This window comes from Malaya genurostris, chromosome 2 (assembly GCF_030247185.1).
Source record: "Malaya genurostris strain Urasoe2022 chromosome 2, Malgen_1.1, whole genome shotgun sequence".
Lineage (NCBI taxonomy): Eukaryota > Metazoa > Arthropoda > Insecta > Diptera > Culicidae > Malaya > Malaya genurostris.
In genome coordinates this window covers 208,466,805-208,494,496 of record NC_080571.1, presented here as the reverse complement: position 1 = coordinate 208,494,496, position 27,692 = coordinate 208,466,805, and the positions used below count along the sequence as shown (strand labels likewise).

The window sequence follows — 27,692 nt, the reverse complement described above, 5'->3', positions numbered from 1 at the left end:
TTTCAATATATGTTTCCGCTCAGTCATTGCAAAACTGAATTTGGAAACATTTTCAAAACATGTTTTTTTAAATTGCTTATGTAAATTTAATCCTAGACGTAGCAGCCATCGAGATATTTGGACCCAAAATTTCAAGTTTTTTGGTAATTATATGGTTCACTTGAAATAACTGTTCTTATATGAAGATTTATCAAAACGACGTAACTCACCTAAAATCTGAGTTCTTCTATTTTCACCTTTTTTTAAAAATCAATTTTGAGTCCATCCATGCAAATTTAATGGTTTGCCTTACTAAAGAGGTGTGCAAAATTTCATCTAGAACAAAGCAAGTCGACTTCGATTTTACCACCTTTTATGCTGGTAAAATCTGGAATTGCTCGATAGCACTAAATAAATTAGTGTCTTACTGATTTATTTAGTTCTATCGAGCAATTCCAGAATTTAACAGTGCTTGAAGTGTTTGAGATGAATTACGGTTCATATGATACCAGTTTACCCGTATTCCTGACAATTTAGAGTCTTATCAAATAAAATTGACCAGTTCCAAATGAATGTGTTACGATCGACTCGCAATGCATCGCGATTTCTGATTGAAATTTGAGTGACATGCAGTCGATGCTCGGTACATTCACATTGTAAAAAATATAAATAATCCATCGACCAATCTAGGGCTACACGCAATTAGCAGCGTGGCAAATGAATTGCCGATTTCAATTTCCCGGGTTTTACCGGTTCTCGAGATAAAAAACTCTCGGTTTTTAAAATAGGCCCAAACGCATCTGTTTAAATTGCGGTAATTCGTTTGCAAACACGTTTGTTCAACAATCGAAACCCTCAATATCAATGTTCAAAGCCAATTCGATTTATCTCACACCACTTGGAAAAAAATTTCAAGTTTGTGTTGAAGAAAAACGGCAGACTCGTTGCTTCGAACTATTTGGAATAGTTTGAGATCATCAGCAAAAAATGAGCGTTGACATTGCAAAGAAAGATTCATATCGTTGAAGTACAGGAGGAAGATCAGAGGTCCAAAACCTTGCCTTGTGGAATCAGAAAATGGAGCGATAAGCTCTTTGAATATACTCATTTATCTTGATTACTAATCGGTGATTATTTAGGTATAAACGAAATCAACAGGGGAAAGGTGCATGTAGATAACGTCAGTTTGTGAATCGCTGGACATAGCGTGCGTTACAATCGTTGTGAAGGATAAGATATTGGTGGTAGTCGCTTGTTCGCATTGATGAGAAAATTAATCAAATGGAATTTTCAAAAACACACAAGATTTCGATCTTTTTTTTCTTAATGAAGTTCTAAATGCTTAGCATCTCTCGTTGAATAACCATAAAAATGATCAGAATGTACGAGTTCTTCGTAATGAACTCTTCGCCGATTTCTAACCAGTTTTATTTCCAAATAGTCCAACTAGTTTATCTTCTATGAGAAACCTTTCTACAATTAATCTAAATCTAAAAGATTATTGTAACATTTGTAGTGAACGGATTAGTCAAACAGGCTTTGATTCAGATCATCTATCAATAATATTCAGGATTTCAAATAAAGCAATGGTTAATTCAATTAGTTCTGTATTCTACTAATCGTCTACCGGAAGCAATGTGAACCCTGAAATTGTTTTGGGAAACTCGGCTGACATCGAGACAGCAATAGATTGCTTTTTGATTGATTTAAAACTGCTTTTAAACCTTTGAAAAATCGTTGGACAAGACAAGGTTCCAATTTCAACACAGAACGGGTTCTGTATTCTACTAATCGTCTACCGGAAGCAATGTGAACCCTGAAATTGTTTTGGGAAACTCGGCTGACATCGAGACAGCAATAGATTGCTTTTTGATTGATTTAAAACTGCTTTTAAACCTTTGAAAATTCGTTGGACAAGACAAGGTTCCAATTTCAACACAGAACGGGTCATTTCAGAATTGGCTTCACTCATATCTTACCGGTCGCGAAATGATAATGAAAATAGGAGACTGCACAACCTTACCATTCGCTGTTACCTCTGGAGTTCCTCAAGGAAGTCACCTTGGACCGTTTATATTTTTACTTTATCTCAACGATCTAAATTTTTCGATTAAGTGTATTAATCTATCTTCCGCCGATGACTTCAAATTATTTCATGTCATCAAATCCACAGCTGATGCAGAGTTCCTACAAGAGCAGTTGAATAATTTAACTAACTGGTGTAATATCAACAGAATGGTTTTCAACGTCTCCAAATGCTCCGTCATCTCTTTTAGTCGCAAACAGTCTGTAGTCAATACGCCTCGGTTGTCTGGTCACCGTACTACCAAAACGATATCCAACGCATTGAAGCAATTCAACGAAAATTTGTTCGATTTGCTCTGCCTCGGCTTCCTTGGAACCATCCAAGATACCATGACAGATGCAAACTGATTGATCTCGATTTGTTATCTGTCCGTAGCGATGTCAGCAAGGCTACTTTTGTGGCTGATCTCCTCCAATCAAGAATAGACTGCTCCGAGCTCTTAAAGCATTTACAAATAGATATCCATCGTCGTAATCTTAGAAACTATTCTTTTCTTTGGATCTCCTATGTTAGAACTAATTAAGGCACGGAACGACCGAAATTAGCTCTGCGCCTAATTCGTATTACTGTTTTTGAATTAGTTGATTTTAACAACAAAATTTCCAAAATAACTATAAAATTAGTTAAAATTGAGAATTTACTTTGCTGAAAAAAACTCTTATTTTTAGAGAATGTGTTTAGTTGGCGAATATTCTGGACACAAACCAGCAATATTTCAATCCAGTACGAAATTCTCATTGACAACAAATTTTGTTATTAAAATCAGAAAATTTGTTTCTATTTATCTATCACCATCATTACTGAAGGACAGGCCAAAGAAAACAAAAATGAAATTGGTTTTATTAACATGTTTATTAGCTAAAAACTCATAAGAAGTGTCAAAGCAAAACAATCCATTAAAAAGCTAAAAAGGACAGTCTTGTTGAAACTGCTTGCAAATTGTTTAGATGTTTTTCGCATGCGTTACGATATATCCATATATAAATTTCTAAACCGATATGTAAAAATGACGTAAACTGTTAGTGGAAAGTGTATTTATGCAGTATTTGTGCGCATTTAAAGCGATTATGCGTAATAATGTTTTTACGGGGAACAGTGAAGTGAGTTTCGAATATTGCACTCTAATTGTATATGTCAAATGATGTTTTTTGTATCTTCCAACCTTCTGGGCTACGCTGTCTGGTACTTGTATTCGGTTTTTGTTTTACGAGTGCTCAAAGTTTTCAGTGAGATAGTCAATTTCGCAAAGTCGAATGAAGAAAACAGCAATTGAGAAGAAAAATTTTCAAAAAGAAGTTTATGTTTCGCTTATGTCTTTTTCTCCAATACAACATCGTATTTATACCTGCCGATATAGAAAAGATAATCGTGACTGAAATTTTTTTCGGTAGTCGTGTGCCATCTAGTGGCTAGTAGTCATTACGGTGTTAACGTTTTTTCGGTGACAGAGCGCCATATAGCTGCAAATGGCAGAAACCAATTTAACCATTTATGTTGGTTGAAAACAACGTTTTATTTCTCTAATTCAACAAAAAAATTAGTTGAATGGATATGAAGCGTGCCTTAGCTAAGAAATGACAGCACGTTTAATTGGTGAATTGAACTAAAAAAAAAGCCATTTCAACAAATATTTTATTATTATTAAGGGAATTAGAATTAAAAAATCTAAATTAGCAAAAGTAAGATTTTTTTAGTTGTCTCAAAAAATAACTAACTAAAATCAGAAAATCAACTAATTTTTTCGCCAAAATGCTAATTTCGGTCTTTCCGTGGGGGAATAACGAGCCTGTCGCCAGCATGTGCCGAAAATTCAACCACTGTTCCAATTCATTCGACTTTAACCTATCACGAAACGTTGTCAAGAAATTGTTTCTAGGGTTACCATCTCATTAGTTTTAGTTTTAGTCAGTGGCGTCTCGTGACAAAATTGACTAGTTGTGCACTGCTTATGTGGTATGATAGCAAATGTAACAGTTCGTTGTAAGTGAAAACTAAAGATTGAGAAATGGAGATTCGCTTGTGTTTTTCAATACAATGAGATAACGATATACTTTCGGATGGGATTTTTTATTAAAAAAAACAAATCTCAGAGATGAGCTGAGCAATTCTTTCTCTTCTTGAATCTATGCAGTAACTCATGTGCACGAAAAAGACACTAACACAGCGACAACAAATACTTGAAATTTTATGTCTGATGTATATGAGATGCGTGTGAATACACGCAATTTCGATGCGATCAAACCCTACTCTCATCGAATGAATAAAGATTCAAAGAAAAATAATTGAATTTGGATGAGGTTGGGTTCATTCCTTGAATTCGGTGCACATGAGGACGAGACGCCACTGGTTTTAGTTAGTTTAGAAATACTATGTTTAAGTGAAATGTATCATTTGGATGATTGTAATCTGTTGAAGAAAAAAATGATGAGGAGGTTTTATGCCTGCTGGAGAGCAAGTTTGACAGAAACTAATCCCACCGGGCTTTTCCTTGCTCCAAATAAACAAATAAACCCGCATGAAACCATAAGTTGTTTCAGCATTTTTGCTGAGCTTCTCACTCAAACGCAAAATTGGGCGTCGCCTCCAACTTTTCACTTGTTGAATGAAAATAAATCAACATGCTGATAATTGTTACTCATATTTGAGCTCGGTTTTTTCCCGGTGAAAGTTCCAGACTTTTCCCCGACCACTCGCCAATCTGAATAAGACTCATAATTAGAAGCCCAAAAAATGAATAACTTTTAGTAAACTTTTTTGGATTCAGTGATGATCTCAAGGCCAAGTTACCCGTCTAACACTCTTGAATTCAACAGAATAATACCGGATACTGATATTTGCTAAATAAATCATCATTTGTAAATCTGAAAGCTGTGGTAAATTGCATGCTACTTAAAATCCACCAATTTTTCAATGTCAACCACCAACACAAGCAAGACAATGTAAGGTCGAACAAGAACATGTGGAGAGCAGGACAACGAATTTTATGTGTTTTTTTTTGCAACGATTTTCGTTCGATCCAAGAAGTTCGGGGGAACCTTTCGGTTGCTTTTGAAGAACACGTTTCAAGTGCACCAGACGATCTTCGTCGCCGTCGTCGTCGTCAACGTCGTCATCATCATCATCATCATCATCATGGCACTGGCAGCTTCATTTTAAAGGCTCCTTCTGCCGATTCGCGACCCGATGCTACCTCTGGGCCAGTTCGGATCGTGTTATATATTTTTTTTTTCGTTTCTCGCTTCTATTTTTTCATCGAAGCGTGACTTTGGCGTCGATGAAATCGCGTTTTTTTGTGGCCGTATCTTTTACTATAATTTTGCACGTCTCCTTCTCTGTGTGTTCACCAGCCGTAGAGAAAAACCTAGCACACACATATGCCGCTAAACCCATCGGAAACCATTACAACGAAAACAGGAGAAGAATCGACAAAAAAACGCACATCACTGCGCAAGGTTTCGCAATACCACAATACAACTCCACATGCGAACCGCGATCTTTTCATTTCGTGTTGGCCAGTCTTTTTTTCAACGTTTCTGCTCTACCTTATCACACACAGTTTTGTGCCAACTGCCATGTTTGCACGGACCTTCGAGGCATTCATCGAAGACGCGATATGGGGAGGAAAAGCGGGGAGGCCGAAAATTCCTCGAAACCATTACATACAGCAGCTACACATCTTGGTTGCCTGTGGTGCTGCTGCTGCTGCTGCCGGTGTGTGCTTTCTGTCCACGGATCACATAGCCGAATGCGAAAGTTTGCAAAAGCAAGTAACATAACAACAAAAAACACAACAACAACAACAACAACGGTGGCCGTGCAGACGGTGAATTGTTGATTGCTGTTGTTGCGGTGCCAAGAGGAGAGTAATCTCTTCTTCTGGTGAACAGGGCCGCTCCCCGGGAGGAAAGGGAAACATTTTGGACTGCAGTAAAAATCTTGGATTTCTACGCTGGTCCAATGTAGTGGTGTGTCGTGTGACCTCAGTTTACAGGCTAATTTTTTTTTCGGGAGTGAAATGTGTGCAGGTACTGGTTGAAAAAAAACGAGAAGTTGTGGAGTTGGTATTGACCACAGTCATGCGATACGACTACAGGAAGAAATTGGGTTTTGCAAATAATATTTGAAATGTTTTGTAGGGTTTCGGAAAAGAACTGCACTTTGTTTAAATATTAATAACTGTTTTTGTGAGTAAGAAGGTAAACATTCACTACAGTAAAACTCCTCTATGTTTCCTATTTGCAGGGTTGTCCCGAAAAATTTCGAAATCAAAACGCGCGAAGTTCAAAACTAAAAGACGAGAAATACGAGAAAAGCGTCTAACAACTATTTGTATGCAGGTGATACTTTCCGCAGAACTTGAAAATTAAATATAGTTTAAAAAAGTTTGTTATATGAACACAATAAATAAGTCCGCATACAACATGTCACTTCGAGAAACCCTATGAAAACGATTTCATTTTTATTGTCCATCTTTTTCGATGTCCTTAGTTAATTACTACACTCTCCGATACACGGAAAGTAAAAATGAAAATGCTTAAAATTGTGATTTTGGAAGAAGTTAAACAGATTTCAGCGAAGACATTTTTTTGTTTGCTTCAACATCTTCTTGCTCGGCAAGCATTTCCTTCTTGGTAAGAAGAATTTTAAGGTAGACCACATCAGGATGATCTGATTTACTTTTTTTTAATTTCAGTTTCAATTATAATAGCGCCTTCTCCTGTTGTCAGATTTTACTCTGAACGTTTTTCTTTGCCTCCTCATCTTCTATTCTTTTATTTGGATCAGGGAAAAGCCCTCTGAAGTTAATTACTGTTCTCCAGCAGGCATAAAACCTCCTTATTTTATGCATCAATAGATTAAAATCATCCAAATGATACACTGCCCTTAATCTTGTGTTTCTATAGTAAGCTAAATTTAATGAGACAATAACATAAGAAACGATTTCCTGATAACATTACGTGATAAATGAAAGTCGAAAGAATTGAAACAATTGTTAAATATACGGCACATGCTAGCAATGGGCTCGTTATATCCATAATTAGATCACCTCCACTGTTTTGGCCGGATTTGACGTCGTCTCACTATGCTAAAACCACACTAGCATGAACTTAGCGAGGCACCTCTCGCCGATGACAACGCAAATAGGTGAATAATTTGTTGCTAATTAGTTACGGTAATTTCAAATTTGCTCAATTTATTTTTATTTTGTTGAATACTTCGCTAAGTTCATATGAAGTTAGCAAAGTCCCTCTCCCGAATATGCTGAAAAACAAATCGAAGCCCAGTAAATAATTTGTTGCTAATTAGTTACGGTAATATTGAATTTGCTGCTCAAATTATTTTTTTGGACGCTTTCCTAAGTTCATATGAAGTTAGCAAAGCCCCTCTCCCAAATATGCTTCAGAACAAATCGAAACCCAGTGAATAATTTGTTGCTAATTAGTAACGGTAATTTTTAATTTGTTGCTCAATTTATTTTTTATTTTGTTAAGTCCTTCGCTAGGTTCATATGAAGTTAGCGAAGCCCCCTTTCAATTATGCTTCAAAACAAATCGAAGCCTAGTGAATAACTTGTTGCTGATTTGTTTCTAATTAGTTACGGTAATTTTGAATTTGTTGCTCAATTTTTTTCAATTTTTTTTAGTACTTCGCCAAGTTCATATGAAGTTAGCGAAGCCCCTCTCCCAAATATGCTTCAGAACAAATCGAAGCCCAGTGAATAATTTGTTACGGTAATGTTGAGTGTATTGCTCAATTTTTTTGGAGTACTTCGCTAAGTTCATATGAAGTTAGCGAAGCCCCGTTCCAATTATGCTTCAAAACAAATCGAAGCCTAGTGAATAATTTGTTGCAAATTAGTAACGGTAATTTTAAATTTGTTGCTCAATTTTTTTATTATTATTTTGAGTACGATACTAACTTCATATGAACTTAGCGAAGTAATAGAAAAAAATAAATGAAAGATTGAGCTACAAATTCTAAATTACCGTAACTAATTGGCAACAAATTAGTAAGAAATTATTCACTGGGTTTCGATTTGTTTTGAAGCATATTTGGAAGGGGGTATCGCTAACTTCATATGAACTTAGAAAAGTGCTCAAAAAATAATTTGAGCAACAAATTATTTACTGGGCTTCGATTTGTTTTGAAGCATATTCGGGAGAGGGGCTTTGCTAACTTCATAAAAACTTAGCAAAGTACTCAAAAACAGAGCAACAAATTCAAAATTACCGTCACTAATTAGCAACAAATTATTCGCTGGGCTTCGATTTGTTCTGAAGCATATTTGGGAGAGGGACTTCGTTAACTTCATATGAACTTAGCGAAGTACTCTAATAATTAAAAAAAGAAATGAGCATCAAATTCAAAATTACCGTAACTAATTAGAAACAAATCAGCAACAAATTTTTCACTAGGCTTCGAATCGTTTTGAAGCATAATTGGAAGGTAGCATCGCTAACTTCATATGAACTTAGCAAAGTGCTTAAAAAATAATTTGAGCAACAAATTCAAAATTACCGTAACTAATTAGCAACAAATTATTTACTGGGCTTCGATTTGTTTTGAAGCATATTCGGAAGAGGGGCTTTGCTAACTTCATATGAACTTAGCGAAGTATTCAACAAAATAAAAATAAATTGAGCAACAAATTTGAAATTACCGTAACTAACTAGCAACAAATTAGCAATAAATTATTCACCTATTTGCGTTGTCATCGGCGAGAGGTGCCTCGTTAAGTTCGTGCTCATGTGGTTTTGGCATAGTGAGACGATGCTAAATCCTGCCAAAACAGTGGAGGTGTACTATGCTTCTTATATAAAGACAGCAATCTCTCCTGAAGACACTCAGATCGATGGATTTCTGTATTTATAGTTCCGGTAGTGTAAAAAATGGTTGACTTCAAACCACAGGAACATATTGCTTGCCATACCAGTACCTTTCGAACCGGAATTTCTCTACTTGAATCAACTTGTCCGCTTCGCTCACATCCTCCCCAACGACGACAGTACAGTATTGTTGACCTGGAAGGGTTTTTGAGTCCTCCTTTACATAACAAGTCTCATCGTCCATCAAAACGCATGCATCCGGACACTGCAAAAGACGCGAATACAATTTCCGGGCCCTTGTTGCTGCTCGCTTCTTCTGTTCTACACTTTGTTTTGAGATTTTCTGCTCCTTGTAGGTCTTCAGGTGATTTCGCCTCTTGATACGCTGGATCATTCCGACACTCGTTCCTACTTTTTTTGACCAAATCACGTATTGACATTGATTTCTTCTTCATGATTAGAGATACCACTTTCTGGTCCAGTTTCGGGTTGGAAGAACCGATTTTTTTGCCTTTTCCTGGTAGCTCATCCAAAGAATAGTGTTCCCCAAACTTATTAATGACGGTTTTAATACTGGCATGATGAATTCCAAACCGCTTCGCCAATTTTCACATAGTAATCTCACTTAGGCATGGGTCCAGAACCTAAATTTTTACTTCCTTTTCAATACGCGACATTTTGAAAACGCAAAATTTCAACCGCACAAACAAGTAAACAAACGAAAGCTGATAGCCAAACGCACAGCATGCTGTGATCTGAGCATAAAAATCCATCACAAATACATGCGTACAACACAAATGTATGCGGATAGCTTATTTTCGATACACTCCTTAGAGGCTTAGGACATAGTAAGATCCATGTGCTCTTTAAAATTTAACTTGGAATCCAGAAGAACACCCAGGCCCTTAACAGACGATGCGTGTTCGGGAACAGCGTTGTGGAAGGTTATAGTCGAACTTGAATACAGACTTTTTGCTACTAAAAGAGATGACGGAGCATTTAGGGGCATTTGAAACCATTTTGAAATATGAATGTCATCGGCGAACGATAGTTTCTTACATTTCATCGAAAAATTTAGATCGTTAAGATACAGTAAAATATGAACGATTCAAGGTGACTTCCTTGGGGAACTCCAGCAGTAACAGCAAATGGGAGGTTGTACAAGCTCCTATTTTCACTATCATTTCATTACCAGTTAGATATGATCGAAGCGAATTCAAAAATGATCCCAGTCTACTTAACTTGGAGATCGTTAGGTGATGATTAATTTTGTCGAACGCAGCAGCAAAATCGAATTGAAGGCTTTGGAATGGATCCATGCTGAGTGTCAGTTATAAAATCCAGAACTATAATTTCCAACAGCTTCGATACAGCGCACAGAGCAGCAATTTCACGGTAGTAGGATACTATACCGTTGTTCACATAGAATTTCTTCCATATTTCAGGAAAAATTCCAGAACGCAAAGAACAATTAAAAAAGGTTGGATAGTGGAACCAACAAACTATCAGAACAATTTCTTATCACCACGGATGGAATCCCAGAACTTCTTCGTTTCTTTTCTTGTCCAATTTCGCTTCGTGAGCCTGTCGTGCAAATTTTGCATGATTTGCAATGATTTTTATCATACACAAAATTTGTGACCATATTATTGAAGAATAGCAGTCCATTCATTACGTTCTTCGCATTATTGAATGTGTTTTCACTGAGACGATATCTTCCATCAGGCATCAATATCTTTCAGTGCGAAAATCTTCTCTCGATTTCCGCATTGGAATGGGCAAACGCAATCACTCATATCAAAAAGTTTTTTTAGTGCCTAGTAACAACTCTGTTGAAATAGCAATTTGTACCACTCGAGATCGAAGAGCATAAAATTGAAATTGTGTACACTGAAGAAAACATTTGCTAGAATCGCCTTCTAGTAAATTTTGGTTTTATCAAGGTGAAAATTCACCAATTCGGCCAGCTCGAACAATTGCTTAAACATTCGCCCATCTTTAATTTTTTAGGGTTTCATAAAACTCACAAGCTTCAAAAATCCGCGCGACCGTAACAACCCTGTATTTGGTTATGAATTTTCTATAAAACTTCCGCGCTTAGCTTTCCGGAAGGTTAAGTAAATTTGGAAACAAATCGAGCAAAACCCGAATGTTATGCGAGGACGATTGACGTGATCATTTGAAACCAAAACCACTTCAAAGTTATTTATTTGCTAATAATGGACCTTTTGCTCACTGTCACTATTCGCGGGTAACGCTGTATTCATCGTCGCGTGAAAATGTTGACATGAACTCACCTGCTTTCCTACAAAGCAACTTACACCAATTAGGTGCCATAAACATGAAATACGGAGCACAATAAAACCCTCATTTGGGCACAATAGCGACCGGCACACACAAAAAAAAACACGTGTTGCAACCTGCACACGGTACATTACGTAACAGCTCTCACCTTAAACTCGCGGCAAAACAAATGATTAATTGATTTACTGCGAGCACATCCATTCCACCCACATTTCACCGCCGCCAGTTAGGATCCTCTGTTCATCGAAATCAGCTGCAGTCGCCCCCGTTAGCATTAGGAAGTCGTCTCGGCAGCGGCAACAGCAGCCGACGAGTGTGGAACAACAACAAACATATTTACATGACCTTCGCGACGTGCAACATTCTGACGCAAATCGTAGACGCGCTTTCCCATCTCTGCCCCTGCTCGATCCCACCCGCTCGACGCTGCTACGAAAAACCGACGAGTCTCGAATGAGGCTGCCTGTAAACGGATTGAAACATTGTTGTGTGATTGATTGCGAAGCGGAAAAACGTTTGTTCAGTTCAGCAGAACTGATCAATTTCATCGACCTACAATCCGATGGGTTTGATCAGTGCTTCCCAAACGAAAACGATCAGTACATGCCGGAAAAGCGTTACAAACCATAAAAATATAGATATTTTTCGAACGAAGTGAATGAGTAGATATCGGAAAACGATGTTTGTAGTAGTTTCAAAATTCACTTCCGGTTCGTCGACATTCAGTAAGTTACTTATATTATAAGTTGTTCCACTCAAAAACTTATCGCCTTCTGAGTTAGTAGCAAAATGAGAGGATGCGAATTCGTTTGTATGCAATAACTTATTGGAAATGCGAAAATTATCAGAGATTCTTCTATAGGATCTTGCTTACATTGTAAGTGTCTCTACTCAAAAACTTATCCTCTTATAAGTTGGTTTTAACTCTAGAATTAATAAATGAAAATTGATAACCCGAAAGTTGCCAGTTGATTTGAAATATCATCTTTTCAAAAATTTACTCGTAAAACTCATTCCGATAGTACTAATATTGTGAAGGATTCGAACAGCAATCCATTCAGTTGCGGGTTTTGAGAAACATCAATGAATCAAAAGTCGCCATTTTAGATTTTTGAAACGGCTTCAAACATCGTTTTACCGACATCTACTCATCAAACCCGTCGTTCGAAAACTTCCCATATCGTCATTTAGGGGTTAGCCAAATTTTGTGCTAGGGCACATAACCGTTCTTATTATTTTTACGTTTCGTCTTTGACTCATCAGTGCAGAGCAGTTCAAATTGAACTGCTTAGTGCTAAACTTCCCATATCGTGATGATTGATAATCCGGAAGTCGCCATCTTGGATTTTGAAACGGCTTCAAATATCATTTTTCGACCGTTTTGCTTTATGTACGTGCCCAGAATGTGCAACAAGCATGTTGTCAGAGCGTATGTTTCTTTATTAGACGAATGCCTTTTTTACGTATTTTGGGATTTTATTAGTAGAAAGTTACGTAAATGGAGGTAACGTAAAAGATAAGTTTACGCAAACGGAAGTTTATATTTCCACCACCAATGGATAAACTTTAAAATTATGAACCGTTCTCACTTTTTGCAGAGATTTCACTTGATTTTCCATTGTAAAATAAAGAGAAATGAAGAGAAAAAAAATGGATTTCTCCCCACTGCTACAAGAATAAAAGAAAAGCAACCCGATATTTGTTGCTATTCATATATTTTTATTGTATGTATTTCATTTGAAACTGATACATTTATTAGAAATCTTCACACAAAATCATATAAGCTTGTCAAGAACTCATTTGCACGAATGGTTCCGTTTATGGACCACAGCTGCAAATCGCTTGCCAAAGCCATGTCCTTTTCGCAAACTTATCGGTAAACAACAACAACAAAAAAACGGTAATTTGAATCTTACCGGTGCATCCCCACATCCACTCGTGATGTAGAATTATTGATCGGCAAGCTGCTTAAAATCGAGTTTGACGTACGTTTTGTCAACGATCAAACTGCAGCCCTGGTATTTCATCAAAACACGTTCGTACAAGAGCTTCCCACGCTTTTAGGCAACAAAATTTTGCTTCACGTGTCGGCCGTCGAAAGGTTAGGTTAGGGAAGTTGCTCACAACTTCCTATCTCATGCCTTTCCGTGTGTCGATAATGACGATTGGTCAATAGAGCGGTGTCGACTGGGTGCTATCGTCTTCTGCGTTAGTAGCAGAATGAGAGGGTGCAATTTCGTTTGAATGTAATAACTCATTTGAAATGCTATAATTATCAAATTCAAAATTCTTCTAGAAGGTAAACTATTTTATTTCGACGTCCTCTTGCGCAAATGTATTTGAACCCCTTAATGTGGTTTTAAATTTGCACTACTTTATCCAGACTTTTTGTCAATTTGCATAAAAACCGTTTTTAACATTTCTTGCAATATTCTTAGATAAGCATTTCTCATCTCATCTACAAATAATTCGACGTTTAAAACAAAATACGTCTTATGAGTAAGAGTAACTGTTAGGGTTCAAATAATGTTTCTATACTTGTTATTAATGTTTTATGTAAATGCGTCTGTATGAAAAAAAAAATCTGATGTGTGTGATTTCATACTATGTCCCAAGGCTGGATCCGAAGGTAGAAGGTCTTTCTGTAATGGTTGTACGCTTAGCTAGCCGAAATCTGTTTCTTACGAGACGTCTTTTTATACATTACACTGAGAAAACAAGCCGCGCTAGCAGTTCAACATAAACTGCTACACACTGATGAGTCAAAGACGAAACGAAAAACAATTAGAAATGGAAGGATTGCATAAATTTGGGGGTAAAAAAGTAAGCTTTTTTCCCCTTCAAATTACCATTCTGTATTGTTCGAATCCATTTGATGCAAACATTGCACTGAGGCGGGGCAGTTCGATGAAACGGTGACCTTGAAACACGATATGCTCTATTTACGAAATGGGTCATCGGAATTCGATTAAGTTAACACCTACCTGAGTCCGCAACTAATGTTATTTAAAAATTAAAAAAATTGAAATATCTTTTTTTCCTGTAAACCGCTATCAGACAGTGAGAATTGGGATAGGTAAAACATACAAACACATAAACGGAATTCTACTTCACATGCCGGTTTGGATGTTTACTGGCTTAGTACGACTTGTACATATTTCAAATCGAAAGACTGGGGTTGACTTTCGGTACTTTAACCAGCTTGGAATTTTCTTCCGGATTTTCCAGATGTTTATTCACCAAGGTTTTTTCTACTTTCGAGTTCCATTTGACGTTATTTCTGAACGCAATCAACTAATTTGATCAAACTCACACCAGTTATTTTCTACAAAAAAAAGAAAACAAACCACTATGGAAGCTTTCCATTTCCCCACACTAGAGGCGTGATATTGGGGCAACAATTTACATATAATAAGCCTTTAATACCGTCACCTTCTGGGCATACTATCAATCAATTTTTTGGTGTAATCGATGGACAGGCATCACGAAATTCTTCGAATTATGTTTGATACCTACTTGAAATCGTGCACTGGTCATTCTGCGAGTTAGCAACTTCATAATCTTCGACAAATTAGTTTGATATCTGGAGATCATGGTTGCTCTTCCCTTTCCTAACCAATTACAGAATTCCACGGCGGTAAATTCTGACGACGTTAGCGGTGTTCAGGTTTTGATTAAACAGCTCTAAAACAAAAGCCAATCTTGCAGTGGTAGAAGCGCCACAAACCAAAACATTTTTCTGGGTATTCAACGGTTGGCTGGATGAAACGTGTATCACTGGAAGACCAAGCAAACTTTAGAAGGATATACGTCCAAAAGGTTGCTACAAGAAACAAGAAAAAAACAACTTTGGTCCAATGTTAGTGTTTCATTAGCTCAATCCTTACGTTTTTCGTTGTGGCTTCGAGACAACAGCGATTTCAAACTCGTGGGCCAATATTTCACTTCCACATCTTGAAAACACCATAAAAACAGTTTTAGACATGTCTATTAGTTTAGTAGCCAATTTAAATGATAATTCAAGTCTTTTCCATGTTTACAGAGGAGTACAGCTTCAAAACGCATCGTGTGCTTCGCACTCTTTTCGGAGTAATGATTACAATTCAATCACTCGAGGCATACTAAAATAAATTCATATTTGTACCGTATCGTGAAAAGGATATAACTTAAAACCATGTTTCAATTCACCTAGTTATGTAATGATGCCTTTCTCATGCTATCAAATAACACATGGAATGAAAAATCCCGGGCCTAAAACATAGACGGCGCTAGTTTTATTGCAGTCACCTTTTTTCAATTATTACTAACCTTTAAAAGACAACTGTTAAAATTTCATGACATTCTATTCATTAGTTTGTGAGTTATTGTGCTAAGAGTGACGCTACTTTTGTTATTTTCAGATAAATAGATCAAAAACAATTTCGTGATTTAATTTTACACTGCTTTTTGATGGGAAAAATACCGTTTGAGCGAAGCAATGGCTTGAAAAGTGTTATGGAGACTCCGCTCCATCAGGAACAATAATAAAATGTTTGTTTACTGACTTCAACCATGGTCGTAGAGATACCGATGATGCAGAACGCAGTGGACGTCCAAATTAGGCGGTAACATCAGAAACATTATTAAAAAATCCACAAAATCGTTTTGGATTATCGAAAAGCGAAGTTGCGTGAGTTAGCTGACATCGTGGAGCTATCAAAAGCACGTGTTGGCTTTATATTGCAAGAGCGTTTGACTACGAGAAAGCTCTGTTCAAAGTGGGTGCCGCGTTTGCTCACTGTTGATAAAAAACGAGAACGTGTTGATAATTCTCAACAGTACTTGGCCATGTTTAAACGTAAAAAAACTGAATTTTTGCGTCGATATGTGACAATGGATGAAACATGGATTCATCACTTCACTCCGGAATCAAAACGATTGTCACCTGAGTGGACAGCAACTGGTGAACCTCGTCCACAGCGCCCGAAAGCACAACAATCGGCTGGAAAGGTTATGGCCTCGGTATGTTGGGATGTGCGTGGTGTAATATTTATCGACTATCTTGAGAAAAAAAAAATACCATTAAAAGTGAATATTATATAGCGTCATTAAAGCGTTTGAAGGCTGAAATTGTAAAGAAACGATAACACATTGTGTCACAAGACAACCAAAACAATGGCAAAACTACATAAATTTAATTTCGAACTGCTTCCACATCCACCGTATTCGCCAGATTTGGCTCCCTGTGACTACTGGCTGTTTGCAGATCTGAAAAAATGCTAGCTGGTAAGAAATTTCGTACGAATGAATGAAGATTACCGGTGAAACTGAGGCCTATTTTGAGGCAAAAGATAAATCGTTCTACAAAAGAGCTATTGAAATGTTAGAGCGGTGCTGGAATGATTGCGTTGCTCTTGATGGAGATGACGTTGATGAACAAAAGTTAATTTTGAACCAAAAAATCGTGTTCTCTTTGTTAGGCCCGGGACTTTTCAGCCCATGTGTTAAACACGGTCTCAAGGATGTCATCAGACATACATCTTTAAGGAAGTATGCGATGCTCAGATGTTTTATTAACGTATTGATTGACATATCAGAAGGAACGATCTCACCAGTATCCTGCTTTTTCCACTCGCACTGTTATCGTTGTAGATAAACTACGAACCGTCGTAGAGCAACACTGATCAAACGGAAAACATCAATTCTTTTGAAAAATTGAGAATACATAAAAACATTTTGTCGAACGAAATTATAGTTTAGTTAAACAGAGCCTGAAACATGGAAGCAAAAACACAGTGGATGTACACTTGGCATGGTTTTGTTGCCGCCGGATTCCACAAGGCCTTCAGGTCCTGTCCGGAGAAAGATAATAGCTACTATAAATTTGCCGGTTGACCCCAGTTCCTTGGTTCCTTCCACTAGGGCAATTGTCTGAAAGGCGGTGAAAGCTAAAGACTGTCCCAGAAAGTATGGACGCACTTTGATTTCGCTGTAAATAATTCACAACATGTGTTAGATATTCAAATTTTATTCGAAATACTGACAATATTAGACTACAACAACAGCCTTGCTACTTAGCCATTGCAGACTAGCTGGCACACCTTCTTGCGAACGGTCCTTCTTAAAATCCGTACAGACTTCTTGGCAACAAGTTTTGACACTTTTTTCCAATCTTTTTCGAACTGTTGAATGGTTTCGGCTGCCGAGATATGTTTCCTAAGATGTGCCTCCGTTAATGCCCAAAATTCCTCAATTGGTCGAAGTTGTGGGCGATTTGGTGGATTCATGTCTTTTGGGACGAAAGTGACATTTTTGGTAGTATACCATTCTACCGTTGATTTCGAGTAGTGGCAAGAAGCAAGACCTGACCAGAAGACAACAGGACCCACGTGGCTTCGAATCATGGTTAGAAGTCGTTTTTATAAACATTCCTTGATGTATATTTCGCTGTTCATTGAAGCAGTGGTGGTGAAAGGTTTCGAAATCTTACCGCAGCTACAAATTGCTTGCCAGACCATAGCTTTCTTACCAAATTTTTCGACTTCAATCGATGTCTCGGACTGGTTAAACACTTGCCCTTCTCGCACCGTATAATATTGTGGTCCGGACAAGGATTTGTAGTCGAGTTTCACGTAGGTTTCGTCGTCCATGATTATGCAGTTCAAATTTCCAGCAAGAATCGTATTGTACAGCTTTCGAACCCTCGGCCTGATCGATGTTACTTGTTTCAGACTACGTTTTGGTTGTTTCTACTTCTTATAGGTTCGAAGATTCAAACGTTCTTTAGCACGAAGAACATTTGACTTCGAAGTGCCCACTTTTTTGGCCACATCCCGAACTGATACCTCCTTCTTTTGCTCGAACGCCTTCAGTATACGTTTATCCAACTGAGGGTTAGCAGGACCTTTTTTTCGACCCGTTTTCGGTTTATCCTCAAAGGTGTTATCCTCACCGAACTTCCTGATTTCATTTCGCACGGCTTTTTTACTTACTCCTTCCATTTTTGCTATCTTTCTCAGTGACAGTCCGCGTTCTGTGCACCATTTTTCGACGTTGTTCTGCTGAAAGTCCACGCATTTCGAAACAAACTAATGAAAACGAATAAACAACTGCACAAGTGGTTAGAGATGAGTGTAAACAACAGGACGCAGCCATAAAAATTGACAGATTCTGAACTATTGCGAAATGGCAGCGGTTTTTGGTTGCGTCCATATTTTCTGGGACAGTCTTTAGAAAGAAATATCTCCGGGTTTTAGAGGCAAATTTTTTCAAGACATTTTTACAACACGGGTATACTAAATCGGTCATTGTTCACTTCTTATCCAATAATAACGGGTATTAATGATATTGAATCTATAACATGCGAAACAGAAATATTATCCCGTTTATGACTATGAGTTCCGAACAAAAATAAAAGGAAGCTGACATAGAACGAATGATAAATCGGATTTTTTTTTACCGAGGAAGACGTGTTTTCTGGCGGTTATTGGCCGATTGTATTATTATTTTGTATTGCTAAATACATCTGAAAAGCTGAATAATATTCACCCAGAGCTAAAGAAACCCTCTTATTATTATGTAAAATTCTATATGACGTTGTTTTGGAGCAGCATTGTCGATAACTCGGGTATCTTAATACTATTTTTTAACCGATTTTAACGACAAACAGTTTTTCTATCGGACAGTCCCAATCGGGACTCAAAAACCTCAACCGAAGCCACCTCACCAGAATAGCAGTGCTTGATCGGCAAAGTAGAAGAAGGTCGGTCCCAAAGAACGGCGAATCAGAGACTTGACAAAAAGGGAAGCAAAAAATCCGCAAAATTAAGGACCGGCGAAGGAGTGGAGGGCGGTGCAGATGCCGTATGAAGGATCGTTCGGCTGGGAATCGACCAGACTTGCGATACAATCATTTTACACAAGCTGCTGCTATGCGCGTTTCCTTTCCGAGTGGTGTTCTTCGGGTCGTCCACGTTCGTTCGTTCGATCGGTCGGTCGGTCGGTCGGTTGGTCGGCCGGAACTGGTGGCATAGTGAAATGCGTCAGAACAAGGGTCAACGCGTGGTAGTGGTGGGTCGCCTCGACGATCGGAAGGTGTTTCAGGGATACAACAAAAAAAACCTGTCTCGACGAGGAAGAAACCAATGGAAAGGCTCACTATGTCTTATAATTTAGGTTCCTTCTTTTTCCCTCTTTTTTGTGTCGGGTACTTGTTGGATATTTTTTTATTGGACCGCCTGCCTTTCCCGGTTGCGTTGCCATCATCGGAGATCGTTCATAAGCGACCGTCATCGTCATCGTACGCGTATCTTTATAGTCATCCTTTTTTTTTTTTGTTTTATTCAGGTGCGTCGTGCGGTCGCTCGCTGTGTATCACCACACTTTAATTATGACGGTGGTCGTAGAAGCTTCATGCAAACGACGACGACGACGACCGAATAGAATAGTTTTGAGGAACACGTTTAATTTGCGTTGCGTCACGGCACCACCAGCTGTATAATGTTGATTATTATACTCGCATCAAGATGTTTATCACCAAACAGCCTGGCCAAAGGTGAATAGTGCAGTAATGATAGGTTGCATTTTCGGTTATCAGGGAAATAGTATGGGTCACGCAGTTGCTCGTTTCATTATTAGAATGGCAGCGCACCAGCAATCAGCATGATGGGATGAGAAAAGCGTGGAGCTTATCAAAGTGGTTGGATGCATTTTTGTTCCTCTAATTTAGGATATAATTGAATAAACAAAATTGTTTTGAAATTCTACAAGTTACAAGCATTTCTAGAATTATATTCTCTTGCTTCTCCTATCCTCGATCTTTCATCTCCTTGCAGTACTTTAGTCTAGCCGTACTTTGTGATCTGTCGGTAACAGTTTCACAGTGGAGGTTCAAGGCCCAACCATCAACAGCCCCATCAACACGGCGCACAACCACACACTACAGTAGCGGTATCGCGAGGCGCATAGAGTAAAATAATCTATAGCGAAAAAAAAATTGTTCCAAACCGGTCGGTGCGACAAAAAAAACAGAATCATCCAACAACGACAATCAGCATGTGTTCCGGCAACCTCACCAACCCCGCGAGAAACCCGGCAATCTGCGGCTGTTTGTTGGTGCTTGGTCGCAATCGCGCAAGAGCAGAAGCAGAGTTACTCCGAAGGGCAGTGGAATGCACATCGTCAGAGAAGTCAGAATACGACGATGACGACGACAACGACGACGACGACGGCGGTGGCAGTGGCGACGACCGTCGTCGACGATAACCAGAACAGCATTTAGTTTATCAGCCGTGTGCACTACAATCGGCAAATCACGGGACCCTCATTGTGCTAGCCAAGCTCCATTGTACACATTGCATAGATTTGTAAACAGTGCAACCGCTTATACAAATATATGCCACTGCAAATTGAATGTTATCAGACTGACATCGGCGGGGTTTGGATTGGGACTGCTGCTGCTACTGTACAGGGTGGCTCAGTTTCGACGGGATCAACTAAATAAAATAAATATTGTTGTTGACGACTGATTGAATCACAGGTTCTGAGAATGAACTCAAAAAGACATATTTTTCTCTAGAACTTTGAAAAAAAAATCACTACACAGTTCGACTACGACTAATCAGTGCTTTAACAGCTCATATTCAACTGCTATTGCAACCTAGCGGTTCTAGGTTCTACGATTTTGCCACAGTCGAATTAAGTAGACATTATCATGACCCTGAACCCAATAAGCGATGTCAAGCCAAAGAGGTGGAAATTTTGAATATGATATAACTCCAATACTGTACTTTATTTTCTTGTTCAGAGTTTTCCAATTCAGTGAGATTAGTGGGTTATCATCTTTTGCCATAAAATTAATTCCGTTGGCTATGATACCATTCAAACACGTTTCGAGTGTAGTGGCAGGATATTAGATCAAGCCAAAATAGAGTTGATTCTTTGTGTTTCCTTTTTAGAGATGGACAAATCCGTTCATTTCAAAGAATCGCTCAGAACTTGATAGTTTTACGGAAAGAACTTGTTCTTTTGAAGTGTTGTTTCGTTTTTTTAGAAATTGTATATGTTTATGCAAAATTAAAAACTAAAAAAATTGTGTCAATGTGAATGTAGTGTTGTTGAATCCCTTATTTTTTGTTTAATAACTATTTATTGGAATATGAGTTGAAATTAAATTATTAAGATATAAATTGGGTGTTCTGCCACAGGTGGTAACTTTTCAGCCCTATTATATACATGATTTGGTTATTACCACAAGGACATCATTTGCTTCCGCAATTTTGTGATTTTTGTGTAGGGAAAATTCTAAACCTACTTATATTGTGTAATGGGAAAAAGGAACTTATATACTAACTTACTAACTAATACAAAGAGCGAATCGATTCAATTGAAGGTTGCATCGATTTTTGTCGGAATTTGCCTATAATATTATGTGACATTTACATCTAATGGTTCTATATTTGTGAGTCTGTGTAACTTATTTGTACTAAACCAGGGAGAACGCTTCAAAATCATTTTCAGAATTTTATTTTGAATCCTTCGAAGCGTTTTCTTCCTGGTGGAACAACAACTTGACCAAATTGGTACTGCATAAAGCATGGCTGATCTGAAAATTTGTTTATAAATTAACAATTTGTTTTTTAGACAGAGCTTAGAATTTCTGTTTATAAGAGGATATAAACATTTAATATATTTATTACACTTTGCCTGGATTCCTTCAATATGATCCTTGAAAGTGAGTTGTTTGTCATACGTTAAACCTAAGTATTTAGCTTAATCAGACCATGTCAATTCCAAGCCATTCAATTTGAGAATGTGATTATTGTTTGGTTTAAGAAAAGAAGCTCTTGGCTTATGAGGAAAGATAATTAATTGCGTTTTTAGTGCATTTGGTTTCATTTTCCATTTTGACAGATAATCACTGAAAATATTTAAACTTCTTTGTAGGTGACTGCAGATCACTCTTAGATTTCTACCTGTGACTAACAGACTTGTGTCTTCACAGAATAACGATTTCTGACAACCAACGGGTAGATTTGGAAGATCAGAAGTGAAAATATTATACAAGATTGGAGCTACGCTCGAAATTCAGATTTACAATTCTGATAGCTAACCTGAGGAGTACGATCAGTTAAATAATTTTGAATCATTTTGATCAAATAAATAGGTAACTGAAAATCAAACATTTTTGCTATTAAACCTTTGTACCAAACACTGCCGAATGCTTTTTCTATGTCTAGAAGAGCAACTCCAGTGGATAACCCAGAAGATTTATTTGCTTTTATCATGTTCGTTACTCTGACAAGTTGATGAGTAGTTGAATGTTCATGACGAAATCCAAACTGCTCTGGTAAAAAATTGAATTCTCATTTATATGAGACATCATTCTCAACAAGATAATTTTTTCAAAATTTTACTGATAGAAGAAAGTAAGCTAATTGATCGATAACTTGATATTTTTGCTGGATTTTTATCAGGGGTTGAGGATAGGAATTACTTTCCATCTTTTTGGAAATAGGCTAATGAAAAACATTTGTTGAAAATTTTAACCAAGAGTCTCAAAGCAACATCGGGAAGATTTTTAATAAAAATATTAAAAATTCCATCATTACCAGGAGCCTTCATGTTTTAAAGTTTCCTAATAATTGATCTAATTTCATCAAAATTCGTCTCAATAATGTCATCTTGTAATAACACTTGAGTTGAAATATGATCATATTTCAGAGAGACTTCATTTTCAATAGGACTCACAACGATTAAATTAAAATTGTGGAGACTTTCGAACTGCTGAGCAAGTTTTTGAGCTTTAGTATTTGATTTCCTTGCTTGAAAACAGGAATTGGTTTCTGAGGTTTCTTAAGAACCTTAGAAAGTTTCCAGAAAGGTTTAGAATATGGTTTAATTTGTTCAACTTCTTTGGCGAAATTATCATTTCGCAAAAGAGTAAATCTATGTTTTATTTCTTTTTGTAAATCCTTAATCATATTGTTCATAGAAGGATCACGAGAACGTTGATATTGTCGTCGTCGAACATTCTTCAACCGAATGAGCAGTTGAAGATTGTCATCGATGATAGGAGAATTTAATTTAGTTTGTGCTTTGGGATTGGCATTGAAGGAATATTGGTAGGTAGATTTCTACCTGTTACACTAGTGTAACTGCCATTAAAAGAAGATGATTTAGCCGATCTACCTATTAATAAATTGTGTTCGTTAGAAGATGAACTGGAAGGCGTTCCTGTGTTTTGATTATTTACATTAGAAGAATTAAGAGATATTTGTCTACCTGTTACCAGAGCGTAACTGTTATTAGAAGATAATGACGAGATCGATCTACCTGTCAATAAATTGTTTTCGTTAGAAGACGAATTGGAAGGCGTACCTGTTTTTTGATTTAAATTCGAAGAAATATGTGCCTTAGAAAAATTAGGCGTGGCATTTGTAATGGTTTTTTGATTTTCAAGTATTTTCTGTAAATTTAAGGTCGTTGATTTGTTGTCTAAGCGAACGAGCGTTCAAAATTGTTTCCCTGACAGGACATTTCAAATAATTGGATTTAATATTTCCATCGCAATTTGAACATGAAAATTTATCAGTGGTTTCGTTCATTGGACAAACGTCTTTCGAATGCGATTTACCACAATTCAAACACCGTATATCCATATGACAATTTATGGTTCCATGACAGAAGCCTTGGCAACGACGACATTGCGCTAAGTTTGCAATACGATCATGCCGTTTATAATGTTCCCAATGAATTTTAATGTGGGAAATGAAACGTACTTTTTCGAAAGCTTTCAAATTGTTTACATCACTTCGATTGAAGTGTATTAGGTAAAGTTCATGGGAAATTCCAGAGCGTGGGTTAGAAGTGCCATTCACTCTTTTTTCATAAGTATTACTTGGGAAGGGACAAAACCAAGCAATTCTTTTAGTTCATTTTTAATTTCATTAGTACTTTGATCATTTGATAAGCCTTTCAAGACAGCCTTGAAGGGTCTGTCTGATTTTATATCATATGAAAAAAATTTATGAAGTTTCTCCGACAAATATCGAATAAGACGTTCGTAATCTTCCAACCCATCCACCAAGACTCGACATTCTCCTCTTCGTCCGATTTGAAATGAGACTTTTACTTCCGGGAGAAAAGTAGAAAGCTCAATCCGGAATGCTTTGAAGTCGGAAATCATCACTGTCACTGGTGGCATAGATTGTTGTTTCTTCCCAGAACGACAAGCGTCCATTTTGGGAATTTTTGATGAATTTTCTTCTATGTCGCTACAATCGGATTCTGGAAGCATCTCGTAAATATTGTTAGACGGCATAGAATCAACGGAAGGAAAGTCCGTCCGTTGTCTTTTATTTTTACATTCAGATTCTATAAGATCGTGAATGTTGTTAGAAAAATGTTGAATAACGGATTGTGATTTATTTCGTATTGAATTATTTTTAGCCTTAGGCTTGTTGCCTTTCCGGTTGGACGCAGGCATTTTTGAAATGAATGAAATTTGAAATTAAATTAACTAGGCTAAATTAGTCTTCGATTAGACTCCTAGTTTGAAAAAGGCTTGATAAAGACTGATTTTGTGGTAGCTTTAATAGAGACTGATTAGTTCGAAGAATAGTTCTTTGAATAGCTAGCCTTGGAAAAGGCTGAATAATTTCTCAGTCACTCTAATATCACTCTTTGTATCATTTAGTAACTCTAATATCACGCTTTGTATAGCCTTGAGAAAGGCTGACTAATTGTTAGTCTTTAAAAAGACTGTTAGTAATTCAGGTAGCCTTGAAAAAGACCGAAGCCTTGAATCAATGAAACTCTAGGTAGCCAGAAAAAAATTCCAGGAGCCAAGAGCTATACGCGTGCGGTGCGAACAACTGTTCAACACCGACTGAGCAATTCATGGTAAAATTTTCTGGAGTATGAGATAACAACAAATAACTCAAATTTGAAGTATTCTAAAATGTTTGGTATGAAGGAGCATTAAGGTGAAATTTAGTGCAAAATAAGACGTGCCATATTCCAACTACGTGAATTGAACGAATCGTCACAGAAGGCGTATCGTGCAAAGCCAACGCAAAGAAATTCGAAATATTCTCAGTGATTGAAGGCAGTGGGCATACGACACGTTTTGTTCGTTAGTAAAACGTCATTTTCCAAATCTGTTTTCCCTGTTTGAAACAGATAAAATTTAAAACTAGCTCAAGACGGCTCTACATCTTAGTAAGACTACAACAAATCTTGAAATCGACCGAGTTTGAGTAGCTATTTTCAGAGCCACCATATTGAAAAAAAAAACAAAACATTTTTTTGTGAAGTTAAGTTTGATATATGTATTATGAGCTGCTGTAGCCGAGTGAAAAGTCTACTGACGACAACTGATGCGTTTGAGCGAACATTGCAAAAAAAAACGGCCACAACACACCGATAGATACGACAGAGTAATTTTACAACATGACAATGCTCGGTCGCATGTTGCACAGTCGGTAAAAACGTACTTAGAAACGCTTATTTTGAATATTGAATTTGTAATCATTTTTGCTGTTCTCATATAGAAAGGCTATGCAAACGCTGTGAAAACCGACTTTACAACCCAGGGCCGTAGGGCCGTGTGTCATATACCATTCGACTCAGTTCGTCGAGATCACAAAATGTCTTTGTGTGTATATATGTATGTGTGTATGTGACAAATAATGTCAGTCAATTTTCTCAGAGATGGCTTAACCGATTTTCACAAACTTAGATTCAAATGAAAAGTATTATGACCCCATAACATTTTCCGGAATTTCATTTGGAGCCGACTTCCGGTTCCGGAATTTAAAGGAAATATGTGCAACTTAATGAAAAAAAAGTGCGCACTTAATTTTCTCGGAAATTTCTTAACCGATTTTCACCAGCTAAGAAGCAGATTCCTTAAAATTTCCTTAAAAAGTTCCCGAAAAGTTGATCCAAATTCGACTTCCGGTTTCGGTATTACAGTGCGATTAATGAATATTTTCAATTTCATGAGTATTTTTTTACAAAGCGAAGGCGAAACGAGATGCACATTTTCATAATATTTACTGCTAAACTCATCTAGTTGGCAGATCTTGTTACTTAGTGAATATATAAAACTACTTTGGGACCACTAGTTCCCGGTTTCCGCTTCCGAAAGCACCGATAATACTAAAGAAAAGCTCCTTCGATTTATCAGCAACAGTTAAACAGATTTTTGCAAATCATGACTCAAAGTAAAGCTCTGATTGTACTAAAATATACTGTGCAATTCCACCCAGATCCGACTTCCGGGTCCGAAATTATAGGGCGATGAGTGTCAAAGCATTTAAATCGTCATTCGAAATGACGATGCAAAACTGGTACGCGTCGGTACAAGCGGCTTTGCTCCGTTCGCAGTGTACTTTGTTCAAATTCACATGGCGTGCAGGGTTATCACATTTCAATCTATATTTTTCGGGTGAAAAAATCAAAATTTATAAATCCTTTGTTCAATTTGTACCTACTTCTTAGTTTTTACTTTTTTATTTTTTTTATTTACTTTTTTTCTTGGTTTTTAACGATAGCAAACTAACTAGAGATTATGAGAGGAGAAAGAATATGAAATTAATGTGTTTCATTGTGTTGATGATTCGTATCGCTAAGATGTCTAAGTTTGATTTGTGACTATTGAATTTCACACCGTCATTTAGAGCGACGATGCAAAACAGGGTAAAAATCATCCAGATTTGGCTCAAAACTGATTCAATTTGTAGGCTAAATTATTTCCTCACTAAACGAACCGACTTCGGCTATATTGGTTCCCAGTTCCCGGTTCCAGAAGTACCGGAAATAGTAGTTAAAAACTCAAAAACGAGACTCACTCAATTTTCTCAAAGATGATTTGATCGATTTCCACAAACTTAGGCTCGAATATAAATTCCTGTAGTCTCAAAGATTGCTGTTCAGTTTCATCCTAATAGAAAACAAAATCAATGGTTGAGTGTAGTTTGGTAGATATTTATTTGAAACAGTTCTTCATGGATTCAAGAAATTTTACAGGTTTCAATTCTGTTTCGTCTTCGACACGTCAGTGCATAACAGTTTATGCTGAACTGTTATGCCACCCAGCAGTTCAAAACAAAGCTCCAAGCAGATATGCTGTTTGCAGAACACAAAGCAGTTTTGAAGTGCCGAACAAAAACACTTGTTCGACTTATACTGACCGATTCACGTTCGACCATTTAGTGGTTAGTCCTACTTCGTTTCGTCTTCGTTATAGTTTATAGTTCTTCATGACTATTTCGCAAATGCATAATAAAGATTCCGGAAGTAAGTTGGGCTCCTTACTTTTACAAGTTTATTTGATTTCTTGGTTTTGGAGTAAAAGATAAAGAACCTTAGATCTATAGGTATTCTCATTCCCATTGTTTCATTCCTAGTCAATCTTATCTTTCACCGCACAGCTATTTATTTTAGCACTCAAATGTTATCAGCTCAAAAAAAAACGCAACCGCAGACAGAAGCGCCAACATTATCTTCGAAAA

The 27,692-nt window shown here is 37.2% G+C and overlaps 1 protein-coding gene across 1 annotated transcript in view; it reads right to left on the bottom strand.

Moving 5' to 3' along the window:
• LOC131427313 (uncharacterized) overlaps positions 1-27,692 on the bottom strand; it is a 493,637-nt gene that overhangs the window by 462,320 nt on the left and 3,625 nt on the right. The window lies entirely within an intron of this gene.